Raw genomic sequence first — 18,293 nt, 5'->3', positions numbered from 1 at the left:
ATTGTAAAGAATTAACTCAGTGTTAAAAAGTTAACAAGTTCAATGTCACTTGATGAAAAATAAATGTCAAACTGAAGTTTTTCATGACAGTTTCTCAAATTATGATCGGATGACCAACAACTTAGGCATCACAGGAGAGCTCTTTGGAATGACATCATTTCAGACCTCATCTCCTTCCTACCAAGTGTAAGTCTGACTTTTTAACAAGAATTCCAAATTTCAAGTTTGCACATAAAATCCGATGCGTGATGGTTTGGACTACCCTAACTTAAATTTTTTATATATTTTATAAATATCTTCATATTATCACCAAAATTAACTTTTATTCAAAGCACCTGGAAATGTTTAGGAAATCATCTCAACATTTTTGTACCAACAAAACAAACTAATAATAGAAATTTATTGCAAACTGAAGATAGTTCAAAACTTTAAAAAGTTTAAGAAATCATAGCTTTCACCTACAAAATGTATATATAATGAACAGTTCCAAAGTAATTAGAACAGAAAGGAACAAATTGTGAAATATTTCAAATATTAAATTAATCGCTGAGCTTTTAGCACTGAGAAATGGCTACTGTTTATCAAGATGAAGTTTCATTTAGAATGCAGAAAATGGGGATCAAAAACTTGTACTTATAATCTACAAATTAATGTCAATTTTGGTAAAAAAGAGTTTGGCTTTCATTTTATTTTTAAATAATAACATGTTGAAAAACAGAGATGTGTCAAAAGTTATCACAGAGAAAAATGATTGTTACAGATAATTATAATTAATCAAGGATTAAAAACTGAAATTTGAGTTGACTAGAACCCATGTTAATTTAAAAAAAATATCCAACTGTGTTTCTGGAGTTTTTGGCCACTCTATTATATTTTTGTTTGCATCTGAATTTTCCACTCAGAAGATTTCAACATAATTGGCAATGGCTCAGGATAAGCCAGAAGGATGAAAATCATATCATCAGCAATTAATTATATGGGGATTATTTGAATCTCTTTGCCAACAATCAAAAAGAGTTTGATAAGAAAATTAAGTATCAGGGTTAAAAGAAGTGCTCAGAAAATTTAAATACCGATTTTGGGTCTCACAGTCTGTTATGACACAACAACATACATTATTAACTACAAGGCTCATAACCAAATCAGGGAAGGCAATCCAAAATTTTCAAGCGCTATACTCTTGAAAAAGGCAGTCTCTTAAACTACAAATGTCATTCTACACACTCACCAGAAAGATCATTTCATTTGGCTTAGAATCAGATTGCTATGCAGCTGTTGCACAAAAATAATTAAAAATTCTAATTGATATTTAGTCAACAGAGAGTATACCAGATGTTACATAGTGAGTGTGGGTCATTATTCCATTGTCAAAAACTGTGAAGAATAACGATTTATTTGTAATGGTTAAAAAAAATGCTATGAAATTTTGAATATTCTCTTCTCAATATTTGTTTACATTTTTAAAATTAATTAAAATTCCTATTTCCAACAATTATTTTTTTCTTGAAGGCTAAATATTTTTTTTAAAAAATGAAGGGAGGGATGAGAAAAAATGGCAGTCAAAATATGTGCATTTTAGGGCCAGAATTATAATTCATTGGGTGGGATCACTACCTGCAATGCCAGCATCTCATATGAGCACCTGTTCAAGTCCTGGATACTCCACTTCTAATCCAGCTCCCTGCTAATATGCCTGGTAAAGTAAAAGAGGATGGCCCAATTACTTGGCCCTGCTGGCCACTTGGGAGACTAAGATGGAGTTCTTGGCTTCTGGCTTCAGCTTGGCTCACTCCTGACCATTGTGGTCATTTGGGAAGTAAACCAAAAGATAGATAATCTCAATCCCTTTCTCCATCTCTGACTTTCAAGTAAATAAATAGATTTTTTATTAAAAAAAAAAAAAGATGTCTGTTTTCCCTTCCGAATGTTTCTCTGTTACAACCTCACTTAAGAAAATTATATAACCAGGGCTGGCACTGTGGTGCAGCAGGTTAACACCCTGGCCTGAAGCGCCAGCATCCCATATGGGCGCTGGTTCTAGTCCCGGCTGCTCCACTTCCAATCCAGCTCTCTGCTATGGCCTGGGAGGGCAGTGGAAGATGGTGCAAGTCCTTGGGCCCCTGCACCTGCATGGGAGACTCGGAAGAAACTCCCGGCTCCTGGCTTCGGATCAGCACAGCTCCAGCCATTGTGGCCATTTGGGGAGTGAACCAGCGGATGGAAAACCTCTCTCTCTTTCTCTGCCTCTCTTCTCTCTCTGTAACTCTTTCAAATAAATAAATAAATATTTTTAAAAAAGAAAATTATATAACCTACATATAACCAATTACATAACTTTTCTAATCCGAATCAGAAAGCTTTTGACTTCCTCTGGTTTTCAATTCCTGTGAGCACTCCATGAAATCTCACTATCCAGCAATCAACTTTGCTATATTGTAAAATATGTTATACAGTAAAATTTGTCAATAATTTTTGCACTATTCAGTTGGTAAAAATAGCCTTTTAATCACAATTTCCTGCATCCAGTCAGCATGACCACTAGTGTTAAAGCCATTCCTACTGTCTCTGGCTATGAGCTCTTTCTTGTTTCTCCTATTTTCCCAATTCAACATAGACCCCACAATCATTTAATACAGCACACTGTCAAAAAGTTGGACATCCCCTGGTATCTATTTCCACCAAAACATCTCCAGCAGTCCTTATCATTGCTTCGAACCGTCTCTTTTGTTTCTGGTATTCAACTGGGCTAAGACCAAATTCTCTCAAAAGGTCCTTACCTTATTAAAAATTTGTCTTCCGTCCTTCGGAGGCCTGGGCTATCATTACTGACTGGTTGCTTCTTAGGCTTGGGGTGTAGCTCTTTGGGATCCCAATTGCAAGTGCAGGAGTTTGTGTCCTTGCAGGCCTTATCCCTAAGGTTTGAATGTTAATAATTATTCACCCGACTCTTAACCTCTCCACTCCCACCTTCTGCGGGGCTAGTCAGCCATGTGAAAACTGCCTTGGAACTGAAAACAAGGATAAATCCGCTTTGATGGGCAGGTTCATCTAATTAGGTTTGCTGTCTCCAGATTTTGACTCCTATGCACCTTGCTATTCGAGTCTCTTCCTCATAACTTCTAACAGCTGATGTATTTTACCCAGATTTCTAGTTTTCCATGCAAGAATTTCTCAAAAACAAATTAGCTTCATTACTGGAAGCTGAAGTCTATACTGAGCTCGTATTAAGTCATGGTCCCCCACTAGAAAATAAGTTCCCCCCAAAAATAACTTTGTCTTCTGTTCATTGCTGCTCCTACACCATTAGAATGAGGCCTGGAATGTAGTATTTATATGATTACTAAGGAAATGAACATAGAAAAGAAAACTGAAGACCAGAGATGATAGATAGTTCTAGAACCAGCATGTGTTAGGATTGGGAGTAAATCTAATGCTCTTGTTGTCATAATTAATACTAGCACATCCCATTCAAAAAATTTTCCTAAAAAAACTATCCTTTAAATTTATTAAAAATAAATATTTTATATTAGTAACCATACACTAACCACTACATTTTTAATTTCCATTGACAAGTTTATTATTGTGATTATAACACCTGCACCTCAGTGGTAAAGTGGTTAAGTGTGCAGGGTCAGGGGCTAGATTGCAGAATTGGATCGTGGCTCATCATGAGCAGCTACTTCACCTGGGACAAGTCTCTTAGTTGTCCTACGTTCAGTTTCCTAACCTGTAACATGTATTTAATAGAGTTAATGCAAGCAATGGTACGAAACTCACAGGATTTCTTGCACATGTTAATCAAGTTACTACATTTACTCAAAACAGTGTCTGACACAGGAGATATATCCAATAAATATTAGGAAGTGGTACCTTCTGTTACATCACGGATGACTCTCATTGTTCTTTTGCTTCAAAGCATATATTCCAAGCTGCCACTTGTCATACAAGTAACTTTATTTAAAATATTGCAGCTATATATTAAAATACTTTGTGGGTATATATGGTTAAAAAGCTATTGATATTCCTGATATTTTTTCTCATTTCTAGTTCAAGATGATGGACTGGACATACATATTTCCTTTCCTCCTCCTGTCTTTCAGTCAGTCATTGAAATAGCAGCGAGAATAAATGAGTTTATAGTCATAGACATACAAAGAAGGTAGATAGAACAGCAAAAGCAAATGAACCCAAGCAGAGGAGTCATATGGCTCAGGTGAGCATGAGAGAAACATAACATAGGTAGATGCTTTTAAGTGACATAGCTCCCTTCTCTTCCTCTCTCTATATGGCAATTAAGGAAAACAGGAGGTAAAGCTGGTTCACCAATGTGCAGATCCCTCCACATATATGCATGTATAATCAGCCAATCATTCAGGAGCTGGTAATGTATTGGCAGAGGAAACGAAAACAAGCTGGCTACGTGACTCCATTTAGTACTTCACTAGTAAGTATGTGCAGTCAATAAGCACTGATGAAAATAAACAGAAAAAAAAGCAAGAAAACAGACTGACAAGGATTATATATAGTTATGGACTGAATCATGTCTTTCCAAAATCCATAGGCTGCAGGTCTAATCTCTATTTTCAATGTAGTTGGAGATAAGATGTAGTTTGGAGGCAGTGATGAGGTAATAAGAGTGGGGTCCTTATCCAACAGGTTAAGTGGTGTCATAAGAGGAAGGGTGCCCTTACCAGAACTTGGCCATGCTGGGACGCTGATCTAGGTCCTTCAGTTTCCAGAACAATAAATGATAAGGAAGTTAGCACCTATTAACCTTCCTCTAAATCTCCCTCCATGCCCAAATGCTATCTGATATACTAGCACTTTAATAATTTAATGTAGTAAAATATAAGATACAAGTATCCTTATTTTCCCTGGATGTACATCCTGAAAATTGATTTTAATGAATCAAATTTAAATTATGATTATGTAACTACTATTGACTAGGCTTTTTGGTTGGGTTTGTTCATAAAAATATGGTTCTTTTTCTTTTTTTTTTTTAAAGATTTATTTATTTACTTGAAAGTCAGAATTACACAGAGAGAGGCGAGGCAGAGAGAGAGAGAGGTCTTCCATCCCCTGGTTCACTCCCCAGCTGGCTGCAAAGGCCAGAGTGTGCTGATCCGAAGCCAGGAGCCAGGAGCTTCTTCCGGGTCTTCCATGCGGGTGCAGGTGCCCAAGGACTTGGGCCATCTTCTGCTGCTTTCCCAGGCACATTAGCAGGGAGCCGGTTTGAAAGTGGAGAAGCTGCGAGTTGAACTGGCACACAACCCTGGCTCAAATTTTTATTATTTTCATGACTGAAAACATGTGCCTATCATCACATTATTAACGCACTCTTTTATCACATTATATCCTCAGTGAACGAATGGATAATGATTTCTTACTGAATCCCTTGACCAGCTGTCCTTCTGAGATTTCTCCTTCTTATATTCCTGTCCTGTATGTTTTTTGAACTCCAATTTACATATATCAATTCCTATTACTTGAAACAGTCCTTCATTTTGTTTAAATAAGTGTCAATCAAGTATGGGAGATATGTGAGGAGTCAGAAAATGTACATTTTACGCTTTTTCATTTATGAAAAAAATGATAATGGCATTGGCTAAGAATTCAGTGTTCAAAAGAGTTTTTCACATAATGTTGAAGAACTTTTCCCATTTCCTTTCAGAATTTAAAGTTGCTATTAAGAAATCAAATGGAGTTTTTACAGAAAGTTGGCAAATGGAAGATTGTATATATTTTTAGACTCTTCTGTTGACTGTTATTCTGAAATTTAATCAGGTGTGTCGACATATGTGCACTTTCTTTTGGATATAAACAAGCATTATATTCTCCACAGAGGTGACATGTCAAGTAACATGCAAGAACACACTTTTTTGTCAACAGAATTAAAAACAGAAAGCAAAAAATAGATACATGCACGAAAACTATGAGTATATTCATATGGATTAAGAAAGTCTTTCAGTATTTATTTTTTCATCGTTGGTTGAATTTTTATTTCTATTTCAATATGCTACAAGTATAAAATTGTATTTCTGAGTTTTGCTGAAACTTGTTTCATTAATATTACTTTATATTTAAGTGGATTTGCATCATCCAGCTAGAATTGGTGAAATATATGTGGATTTTTTTCTCTAGTAAAGGAAAAATGACACGTTGTGGATTTTGTTCCAAGAGCTAGAAAAGAATTTTCTTTTTTAAGTATAAAAGTTATATTTTATTTATGTAATCTTTTACAAAGTAGATTTCCATAAATAGTAGGCTGAGAGTTAAAACTGCTTTTCTACAATACAAATAACTTTTTATCAGATTTTTAGTTTTTTTCATGACAAAGTAACATTAAATCCTTAAATGTTATAAGGCAATTTAATGTAAATAAATAATATTTTCAAAACATTAAAATTATGAAAAACCATATTACAAGCAAATGCAACAAGCTTCAGTTTCTTATGAACAAAAAACTAACGTGGAACTAGCTGGAGAACATGTGTTTTTCAGTGGGTTCCTTCACAATCTTGCTGCATTTAGCCCAGGATGTTCAGTGCCTTAAAACAGACTCTTCAGCAACTAGAAATGTTAGTTCTGTTTGACATTTTTCCCCTAAAAGGAGAAAGCAGTCTTTGCAACACGAAGCAAAAGCAGTCTAGAAGTCCTGTACATTTCCAGGTCAGCACAGTGGCTGGTTGCCTTTCCTCCTTTTATCTAATAAAGTACTTCATTTTGCTACTCTTGAAGAATTTATTTTCTTGCTATCAGTTGGGTTCAGAATCAATTTTCCATTTTTGAATTTTCCAACCTGTCCTAGTCTGTCCGCTCAACAAAATCCTGGGAGCTGACTTCTTCCTGGATTTCCTTTCTTCCTGTCCTTCCTCCTCTTTTCTTGAAAATATCTGTGTCCTGGGCCAATTTCTTTGCTTCTTCTTTGTTGCCTGTTTTTCTTGGATTAATTCCTGCAAAACCTTGTAATTCATTAGCTACTTTTGGGAGGTTTAGCATCCAGGGTAATGGTGTGTTCCCATTCCAGGACTTTCTACTCCTTTTCCATAAGTGGTGATCCCAAAGCGGCGTACTTCCAGAGAAGCCTTTTCTAGATTAAATTCTTGTACATCCACGCCTTTCTCGAGGACACTGGTTTTAGTCTTTGTATTCTTGTCTTGACCTTGCTTTTGCTTTCTTTTTTTTTATGACTGCTGTGAAATTCTACCACTTCTACTCAATCCCTTGTTTTCTTCAGAAGATTCTACAGCAGCAGGGACTTCCAGTCCTGGAGGTGGGGGTGGGGGATCCGGAAGGTGACAGCAGGAGCACAGTGCAGTGCTTTTCCGAGTTCCTTGAAAAACCCACAGGCATTCCTCTTCTGACTTCTTAAGAGACAGCCAGGCAGGGGAGCTGGTTCTACTGCCAAGGCTGTTGTAGCAGTAGCGCCACCACCACAACCCCATCTTTTTTCGTATTTTCCCTTTCACTTCTAATCTTCTGCTGTTGGGTTTCTTCTGTTTTTGTATGCGTTCTGGAGCAGAGCATTCAGAAATGTCTGACTGCTCAGAGGTGAGGCAAGCCCCTGCCTCTGCCCCTGCTCCTGCTCCTGTGCCACCTTGGGGTCTGCAGTAAATTCAGAGCGCCTGCACCATCCCCCGATTCTGCCACAGGGCACCCCTAGAAAGGGAGTTTCTAATCATGGTTTCCAGTTTCTATTTTTCCCCAAATAACATTTGAGATGGGGTGCTTACATCTGAGTGCCTGGGTTCAATTCCCGAGTCTGGTTTTGATTCCTGCTTCCTGCCAATGCAGACCCAGAGAAGGCTGAGGTAATTCGGTTCCCACCACCTATGTGGGAGGGCCTGGATTGCGTTCCCCCCTCCTGACTTTGTTCCTCTCCAAATTTTGGACATCCTGGTTATTTAGGGAGTCAGCTGGCAGATGGGAATGTTCTCTCTCTCTCTCTCTCTCTCTCTCTCTGTGTGTGTCTCCAATAAAACACAGCAGTTTCATTTAAAAAAATAAAAAAGCATTCCAATATTTTTATGATCCTTCATCTCCAAAATACTTCATGTTCTAGATTTTTTTTCTTATATCTACAAATCTAAACATACCTTTTCTGCCATGAAGATTTCACAAAAGAAAAATTGTAAGTAGGAGCATAATTACAGTAGACTTGGTATAATTTTACACATTTATACTTCCTGGGTAGATATAATTCAATGTTTATAAAAACATAGAAGCAGTATGTAAACCATATGCATCCATATTTAGGCAGGGTGGGAGAAAAAGCAGGTCACATTTCTTAAGATTTATTTATCTGTTTGAAAGACAGAGAGAAGAGAGAGAAAGAGGGAGAAATCTTCCATTTGCTAGTTCACTCCCCAAATAGCCACAATGGCTACAACAGTGCCAGGCCAAAGCCAGGAGCCAGGAGTTTCTTCTGGGGCTCCCACATGGGTGCAGGGACCCAAACACTTGGGCCATCTTCTGTTGCTTTCCCAGGTGCAACAGCAGAGAGCTAGATCAGAAGTAGAGCAGCCGGGACCTGAACAGGCACTCATATAGGATGCCAGCACTGCAGGCCATGGCTCAACCCACTGTACCACAATGCCAGCCCCAGCAGGTTGGATTTTTACCTTTGAATCTCACTTGACCTTTATAGAATAAAAAGTCTATATGAACTATAGGCATGTTAGTAGAATATTATGTTTAAAATACTGAGCAGCACTCATAAAATTAATGTGACAATAATTCTAAATGTTCCCTTGTTGAAAATGAGTTAATTTTTAGTCTTTGAAGTATCAACATACACACACACCACAAATATATATACATATATATATATAGTATGTATATATTTATATACATAAATTATTAAATATCATCTCTACAAATCTGGAAAATTGCAGCTAAACAAAAAACAGGGCAGATGTTTGGCCTTGTGTTTAACACACCACTTGAGATGCCCACATCCCATGCCAGAGTGCCTGGTTTGAATGCTGGCTCCATTTCTTATTGCAACTTCCTGCTAATGTGCACCTTGGAACACAGCGGATGATAGCTCAAGCATTTGGATCCCCGCCACCACATGGGAGACTCAGACTGAGTTCCAGGCTCCTAGCACTGGCCAGACCCAGGCATGGCTATTGTAAGGATATGGGGAGTAAACCGGTGGATGAAAGATCTCTATTTCTCCCTGTCTTTGCCTTTCAAATAAAATGAAAACAAATAAAAATACTAAAGTGCATATCTTATAAAGACAAACAAAAATTTTGCAAGTTTTGGCATATTTTTAGCCATGTTATACATCTCTTATTGTGCAATTAATTATAATTAGAATACAAGCACCGTAATTGTACAAATATACTGAAGGAATCCTTTAAAATATAACCAACATTCAAAGTCTGAAAAATATGTTGTAGTTTATATTAAATCTATCAGTAGTCAGACAGGCAAACATAGGCTTATTTAATTTACATCATCTGGCAGGTTTTTTTTTTTTTTTTAGACCGTGAGAAGATTTCTCTCCTCTTGTCTCTCTCTAAACATAATTACAGTTACCAGCAGTGATCTGATGCACCTGCTACTAATTGCATGCTTTCTCTGAAAACCTGTATGGCATCACGTTGCTATCACACTGAGAAGTGTATGCACTTTACTGACCTCCTAAATGGAAATGAGAACAAACACTGCCATCAGAATCGACAGTGGTGTAGATAGTTCCAAAATGATTCAGGACAACTGCTACTTTGTTTTAGAAGAGACAGGCATAGAAAACTTGTACTCATGTTGTCTGGGCCAAATTAACAGTCTTTATTTCTTGAATATTTCACCCAAAATTTGTATGGCTAACATGAACTCCATACAACTGAAGGAAGGTATGAAGAATTACTGTAATTCTAGTCATGAAATCATGCTATCATGGTTATGTCCTTTTTAAAGTTTTCATCTATCAGAAATACATGCTAATCTATTTATGAATGAAATAACATGATGTCAACATTTGCTTTAAAATGTCTCAGGAAAGGAACTCGTGCCTTTGGATAAAGCCACCACCTGCAATGCTGGCAATCCAGTGGGGACTGGCTCATATCTAGCTGCTCCACTTCCTTTTTTTTTTTTTTTTTTTTGACAGGCAGAGTGGATAGTGAGAGAGAGAGACAGAGAGAAAGGTCTTCCTTTTTGCCGTTGGTTCACCCTCCAATGGCCGCTGCGGCCAGCACATCATGCTGATCCGAAGCCAGGAGCCAGGTGCTTCTCCTGGTCTCCCATGCGGGTGCAGGGCCCAAAGACTTGGGCCATCCTCCACTGCATTCCCAGGCCATAGCAGAGAGCTGGCCTGGAAGAGGGGCAACCGGGATAGAATCCGGCGCCCCAACCGGGACTAGAACCCGGTGTGCTGGCACCGCTAGGTGGAGGATTAGCCTGTTAAGCCACAGCGCCGGCCAGCTGCTCCACTTCCAATACAGCTCCCTGCTAATGGCCTGAGAAAGCAATGGAGGATGGCCCAAGTGCTTGGGCCTCTGCACCCACATGGGAGACCCAGTAGCTCTTGCCTTCAGCCTGACTCGGCCAGATAGAAGATCTTGAGATCTCTCTCTCTTTCTCTCTCTCTCTCCCTCTTTCACCTCTTTTTCCCACCCCAGTAACTCTTTCTAAATATATATATATATTTATATATAAATTATATTTATATATTATATATATTTATATATATATATATTTAGAACTCAGGAAACTCAGGAAAAAAGGGAGAAAGAGGAAAAAATCAAATGTTATAAAACTGATCATTTATGAAGCTGAGAACTGTATGTGCAAGTTCACTGTGCCACTGTTCATGAAGGTGTCTTCGAAATTTTCTATAATGAAAAAATAAAACAAACTAAAGATGAAATTCCACAAATAGCTCAATTACTACCAAAGTTGTCTGATCTATATTTTTATGACAGAACCATATTGTGTTGCTAATATTCTTAACTAGATGATAAACTTCTTGAGGATAAAGACTGTCTTTTTATTGAACAGACTAACTTTTTAAGCAGTTTTAGGTTTAGAACAAAATTGGGCAGAAGATGTAGGACTTTATCATTCTTTTCAAATATTTTAATTTACCATGCATTTTAGAGAATATTTTTAAAACTTTATTTACAATAACTATAGAGGACCAGAATTATGAAGTATTAGATAAAGCCATTGCCTGTGATGACAGCACCCCATATGGGCACTGTTTGTGTCCCAGCTGCTCCACTTCCAATTCACTCTCTGCAAATGGCCTGGGAAAATTAGGGGAAGATTGTCCAAATGTTGGGGCCCCTGCCACTCACTTGGGAGACTTGGATGAAGCTCCTGGCTCCTGGCTTCATCCTGGTCTAATGCTGGCCTTTATGTGGCCATCTGAGGAGGGAACCAGTGGATGGAAGATCTCTTTCTTCCTCCTTCTGTGTAACTCTAACATTCAAATAAATAAATACATTGGAAAAAAAAAAAAACTGTAGTGTTAGAACTTTAAGTTGCAGAAGGTACTACCTTTGGGTACCATGTGGTAAACAAAGGGGAAGCTGGGACTTGTGTCCTGACCACATAAAGCCTTGAGTCATGAGACACAGTGTGGGAGGGAAGATATCCCAAAATCCCATCTGAGCTTATGGACTGGCGGCTGCTGGTGTTGAGTCCCAGAACAGAGAAGCGGACTTCCCCAGACCCAGCAAATCAAGCATGGTGACTCCAGAGCTTGTGTATGGCAATCACACTGCTTCAGGGTGCAGAGGGGTCCGTCCTCTGTCTTGTGAAGCAAACTGGTTCCTGGAAGTCAGTTCTAGCGGCAAAAAGAGGCTACCTACTGACCCGCGAGATAAAATGGAGTATAATGATAGCTGCACTGTAGTAGCTTGGATTTTGGGATGGGGCAACATGGACTCTTTTTATTGAGGCAAAGCAATCACTTGGACGTCAGCCAGCTTTTTAGACTGCATCTACAGCCTGGGAGGACTCTATGTTTCCCTTATAGTTAAGGCTGCCATCTGCAGTGATGACAGGCATCACTGTGTTTTCCTGCTAATCTTTTCACACCAATGCAGAGTTCTTCCTCAATCTGAAAGTGAGGGTATGGGGTGCAGTGTGGTCTGTTCCTCTCTCTAGGTGGGCTTTCTGAGTCACTGCGCTGTTCAGCATTCCAGTCACTTCTTTGTCTTTTTAAAGATTTATTTATTCGAAAGGTATGCACACATACACACACACACACACCTACCATACACTGGTCCACTCTCTAACTGCCTGCAATGGCCCGAGCTGAGACAGGCTGAAGTCAGGATCCAGAAATTCATCCTAGATCTTCTGCATAGGTGGCAGCTACCAGCCACTCATGGAATCACTTGCTGCCTTCCAGGGTGACATCAGTGGGGAGCTGGAATTGTAAGCTGAACTAAGACTTGAACTTGGGCACTCCAATATGGGATGTGAGTGTCCTGAGTGGTGTCTTAACATCTTATCCAGAGCTTGGATCTGGAGAATGAGCTCTTGTGGAGTGGCCTCAGCTCTGGGGTCAGGGCACAGTTAGGACTGGGAAATGCAATGACTCTCTTTCAAAGTGGCAAAATCACAGCCACTTGTTTGGAGGGGAGGGGTGTGCAGCAGTTCCTTTTCTTCCCTCAATGGGTGAAGTTGGTGGTTACCTCAGTGGCAAGAGATGCAAGAGTTATACGTGGAGGAGGCTACTGAAGACTGTGGTCATTTCCACCGTACGATAACTGCCTATCACCTTCACTTTTCTCTTTGCTCCTATGTCTCCTGGCATCTCAGATATGTCCATTTCAGCAGTGGTCCTTTCTCTGTGGATAATCTTTTTTTTTTTTTTTCCTGAATGTATTGTTACAGGTTCTTTGATGGGAACTTGGGTCCTGTCTGGGCTGTTCTGATTCATGAATGTTGGTTCGCATTTCATTTTTTTTGTGGAAGGATAAATGGTCGTATCTCCTGTTCACCATATTGGTGACATCACTGTCCCAGAATGTTTTTTAACAGGGAAGATGTATTGGATCTAGGAAACAGACTTCATTAAAAGATGGATACGTCTACAGAATAAGATTGAAATGTAACAGAAAGGAAATAAAAGATCAAATCAAATTAGAGCATATGGCAAGGTGTTTCTTTGCCATGAAGTTTAGTGATTGAATTGTCTCAGCAATTTCTGCAAGAAATACAGCTTTGGAGAAGAACAGATATTTTCAGTTGTTTCTTAGTGGGGTGGGGCAAGTCAAGCGATCCTGGGCCTGTAAGGACTGGAATCCTAATGTAAAATGGATATTCACCTCCACCATTTGCTGGGTGCACAGTGAGTTCACACTACAGTGGCGGTGGTCAAACTAGGTTGGCCTGAAACAACAAATGAGGTGGAGGAAAAGGAGCTTCCTATTAGACAGGAAATGTCTCTGCTTAACTTTCTTATTTCTCACAAATGAAAGAACTTCAGGAGTGTGCCCAGACTTGAGGAGCAGGGTATGGAAGCAGATTTAGACAAGTGAAACATGTGGCACAGAACTTCAAAGACTAAAAGGAGCTTAGGGAGTGCTACTAAACAAAGTCTTTGGGAGCCTCCAAACACTGTATTTTCATCCTCATCTATTACCTGACAGGTGTGGTATGCTAAAGGTTCTGCAATTATTTCAGCTCATCCCTGAAAATGATATTCAGATCAAATACCATTCTCCTGTAGTGGGGTGGTGCAGCCACTATTCAAAATTTGAACTTCTCTTGCAACACAGAAAAAAAAAAAAAAAAAAAGGCTTACGAACAAGTAAGTATCTCTGCTCTACTGCTCTACAGATAGCTTCAAAGGAACTGTCTGTATTCCTAGTGCTATCTGGAAATCATATTTAACAGAAACAGATTTCAGGAAATAGAAACTTTTCCTGGTGTTAAAGGGATTTAAAGATTTGAATAGAGGCCGGCGCCATGGCTTAACAGGCTAATCCTCCGCCTTGCGGCGCCGGCACACCAGGTTCTAGTCCCGGTCGGGGCGCCGGATTCTGTCCCGGTTGCCCCTCTTCCAGGCCAACTCTCTGCTATGGCCTGGGAATGCAGTGGAGGATGGCCCAAGTCTTTGGGCCCTGCACCCGCATGGGAGACCAGGAGAAGCACCTGGCTCCTGGCTTCGGATCAGCACGATGTGCTGGCCGCAGCGGCCATTGGAGGGTGAACCAACGGCAAAAAGGAAGACCTTTCTCTCTGTCTCTCTTTCTCACTATCCACTCTGCCTGTCAAAAAAATAAATAAATAAATAAATAAATAAAAATTAAAATAAAAAAAAAAAGATCCGAATAGAAATCTACATAGCCTTTGACACAACTGTGAGTTCATTTAATAAGGTCAGCAATTTCCTCACAATAATAGTAATAAAAATTTAGAAGTCCACACTGACTAATCTCTTTCTGCTTTTTAAAGATGTATTTATTTTTTAAAAGTCAGAGTTACACAGAGAGAGAAGGAGAGGCAGAGAGAGAGAGAGAGAGAGAGAGAGAGGTCTTCCATCCGCTGGCTCACCAATCTGAAGTCAGGAGGCCCTTACCCAGGCCTCCAATGTGGGTGCAGGGGCCTGAGGAACTGGGCTATCCTCCACTGCCCTCTCAGGACACAGCAGAGAGTTGGACTGAAAGTGGAGCAGCTGGGAATTGAACCAGCGTCCACACAGGATGTGACCCCGGCACTGCAGGCAGCAGCCCCATATGCCACACCATAGCACTGGCCCCTCACACTGACCAATCTCATTTATAGTATAAATATAAACATTTAAATAACACGCAGTCAGCAAAATACTAAAATATTCTTGTAAATAAGACCTATGAAATATCCACTCATCAACACTTTTCTTGGGAAATGCTCCCTGTACAAATGAAAAATCACATGGTTACTACAAGAAAAACCATATTGTATAATGGGACACTTTTATGTTGGGCAAAAATATTTTGGCACATAGTTTGAAATTAAACCTTCTCAAAGATTTCTGGACTTGAAGCTAGAAAGAACTTCATAAAGTTGTTTTTCCTAACAAGTTAGGAAACTACCTGTAGTAAAAGAAATGAAGGTAGAAAATAAGCAAAAAGAAGAAAACTAAGAGTTGGAGAGAAAATTTAGACATTTTCTAAATCAGTGATCAACTTTGAAAATTACAAAGTTTTTTAAAATTTGATTTTGTGAATTATCCCTATATTCTTCCAGTTAGTTGACTCATCTCCTTTGGTTTTTAGGCTAATTTCAATTCAGTTTCTTTCAACGAAAGTTTCCTTCACAATGAAGGATGAAATCCAAACAGGATTTCTTCTGAGAATGCAAATTGATAAGCACTAGAAAATGTATTACTATGATCAATTATTAAAGTGTTTATTAGAAATACCATAAATTTCTAAAGTATATAATGTTCACTAAAAATTAGTAACACAGCTATAAAAGTATAACTCATAAATGTGATTGAAAGGGGTTATTGCATATCTACAGCCAATATCATTCTATCATATCTACAGAATCTTCCCATTAAAGTCAGCAATCATATAAAGATGCTCATTGTTAGCTCCATTATTGTCAAAAGGATAATGTTAGAGAGTTTTATAAACAATGTAGTCACACAGGTAAGTGAAATAGGATGTATATAAGTGTAATTTAATATCCTCAATAGTGAATATAATATAAAATAACTAAATGCAAGTTTAACAAAATTCTTTTTATATCTGATATGATGAAAGCAGTAAGACTTTCCTGAGACACTTAAAAGAACGCTTGAATAAGTGGTAAATTATGACATATTCCAAATTGGCATAGCTCAATATTCAAAGTACATAAATTCTTTGCAAAAAATATAAACAGAACTCACTCAAAATCAAAATTCAGCAGCATATTTTGCTATTGAACCTAATGAATTGCTAAAGTTTTCTGGAAGATGAAAGTCTAACATAAAGGGAAATAAATATTTTGATCATAAATAAATATTTTGATGCATAACAGGCTTCAGATAAAATCCAACATTTTTTCCAGATTTAAAAAAAAATTCTTAAAACATTAGTGTAGAAGGAATATACTTCAACACTAAGGAAGACTTACAACAAGCGAAAACCACAATAAATGGAGAGAAGCTAAAAGCCTTCTCTCTAAGATCAGGAACAAGGCAAAAGTGTATACTTTCACAACTTTTATTCAAAATAGCACCCAAAGATTTACAGCACTCAGTAGGCTAACTATACATTGATAGCAAATTATCTGAAAAAGAAATTAAAATATCAATCTCATTTCCATATCCTCCCCTCAAAAAAAACCTATGGATAAATTTAACCAAAGAGGTGAAAGATCACTACAATGAAAACTAAAACACTGACTTTAAAAATACTGAAAAAACAAATAAGTGGGAAAATGTTCTATCTTTTGAAAAATTAATGTCATTAAAATGTCCATAGCACCGGAAGTAGTTTACAGATTCAGTGTAACCTTTGTCAAAATACCAACAGCATTTTTCATAGAATCGAAACAAATAAACACTACTAAAATTTACACGGAACCACAAAAGACCTCCAAAAGACAAAACAACCTGGAGCAAAAAGAACAAAGCAGAAGACCTTGTATATATAACTTTATGGTATACTCTAGGGGGCTGGAACTGTGCCTTAGCAGGTAAGGCTGCAGCCTGTAATGCTAGCATCTCATATGGTGCTGGTTTGTTTCCTGGCTACTCCACTTCCAGACCAGTTCCCTGCTAATGGCCTGGGAAAACCAGCAGAAGATGGCCCAAGTGTTTGGGTCCCTGCCATCCATGCTGAAGCTCCTGGCTTTAGCCTGGCAAAGCCCCAGCTGTTGTGGCCATTTGGGGAGTGAACCAGATGAAAGATCTCTCTGTCTGTCTCTCTCTCTCTCCCCCTCTCCATCCCCCCATACCTCTCTCTCTCTCTCTCTCTTTCTCTCTCTTCTGTCTCCTCCTTTCTCTATAATTCTGACTTTCAAATAAATAAATAAATCTTTAAAATCTACCTAACTATATAACAAAGGTACAGTAATTAAAGCAGCATGCAACTGGCATAATAACAGATACATAGACGAATATAAAAAAACAGTGATTGATCCTAAAAGTAAACTCTCAAGACTACAGTCAGCTGATCTTTGACAAAGGTACTAAAAGCACACATTGCAAAAATAATCTCTTCAATAAATGGCACTGGGAAATCGATATCCATAAGTAGGAGAATGAATTTAGATCTTCCCATCTCTCACTATGTACCAAAACCAAATCAAAATGGGTAAAAGAGATAAATGGAAAACCGTACACTATTAAACTGCTATAAAAGAATGAAGGGGAAATGCTTCAGAACATTGGAATGGGCAAGGATTTTTGGATCAGACTCCAAAATCAACGGGATTCAAAGCAAAAACAGACAAATGGGATGTTTATGAAGCTAAAAAGTTCTTTCAGAGAAAAAGAAACAACCAGCAGAGTGAAGAGATACCCTAAGAATGGGCAGGAATATTTGCAAGCTCTGCATCTGACAAGGTGTTAATATCCAGTTAATATGATGAATACAAACAACTCAATAGCAAAAATAAAATTTAAATTTTAAAATGGACCATATATCTAAACAGACATTTTTTCAAACTAAAGGCCAACAGGTACATGAAAATAATGCTCAATGTCACTAATCGTCATGAAAATGTATACCAAAACCACATTTAAAAATTTCACTATAGTTAGATTAGTTATTATGTAAAACACAAATGATAGCAAATGGGCAAATATGTAGGGAAAGGGGATCCTCAGGGACTCCTGTACACTATTGGTGGGAATGTAAATTAGTACAGTCATTGTGGAAATCAATAGGAAATTTTCTCAAAAAACTACAACTAGAACCACCATGTGATTCAGCAATTCTATTACTGGGTATAGATTTAAGAGAAGCAAAATCACTTTCATGGAGAGACATCTGCCCCCCCACGTGTATTGCTGATGTATTGATAATGGCAAAGAAATGAAAACAATCTGTCTCCACTCACTGAAGAATATATATTGAAAATATGGTACACATACACAATGGAATACTATTCAGTCATTAAAAAGAATGAAAGATTGTCATTTCCAGTAACATGGATGGAACTGCAGGTCATTGTGATAATCAAAATGAACCAGGCGCAGAAATATAAGTACTGCATGATCTCACAAAGGGAATCTAAAGAAGTTGATCTCAGAGATCAGCATTGTGGTGGAGCAGGTAAAGCCAGCACCTGCAATGCTAGTATCCCATATGAGTGCTAGATCATGTCCTAGCTGTTCTACTTACAGT

At 38.2% G+C, this 18,293-nt stretch overlaps 1 protein-coding gene and 1 pseudogene across 1 annotated transcript in view; both read right to left on the bottom strand.

Moving 5' to 3' along the window:
* Positions 1 to 18,293, bottom strand: part of SPAG16 (sperm associated antigen 16) — a 1,194,746-nt gene that overhangs the window by 896,064 nt on the left and 280,389 nt on the right. The gene's annotated exons all lie outside the window — the stretch shown is intronic.
* On the bottom strand, positions 6,719 to 8,676 carry LOC133756689 (uncharacterized protein C1orf131-like; annotated as a pseudogene).

The sequence above is a fragment of the Lepus europaeus genome, chromosome 1 (genome assembly GCF_033115175.1).
Source record: "Lepus europaeus isolate LE1 chromosome 1, mLepTim1.pri, whole genome shotgun sequence".
Classification (NCBI taxonomy): domain Eukaryota; kingdom Metazoa; phylum Chordata; class Mammalia; order Lagomorpha; family Leporidae; genus Lepus; species Lepus europaeus.
Note: the sequence above shows the minus strand (reverse complement) of the source record. Positions and strands in the feature narration are given on the sequence as shown.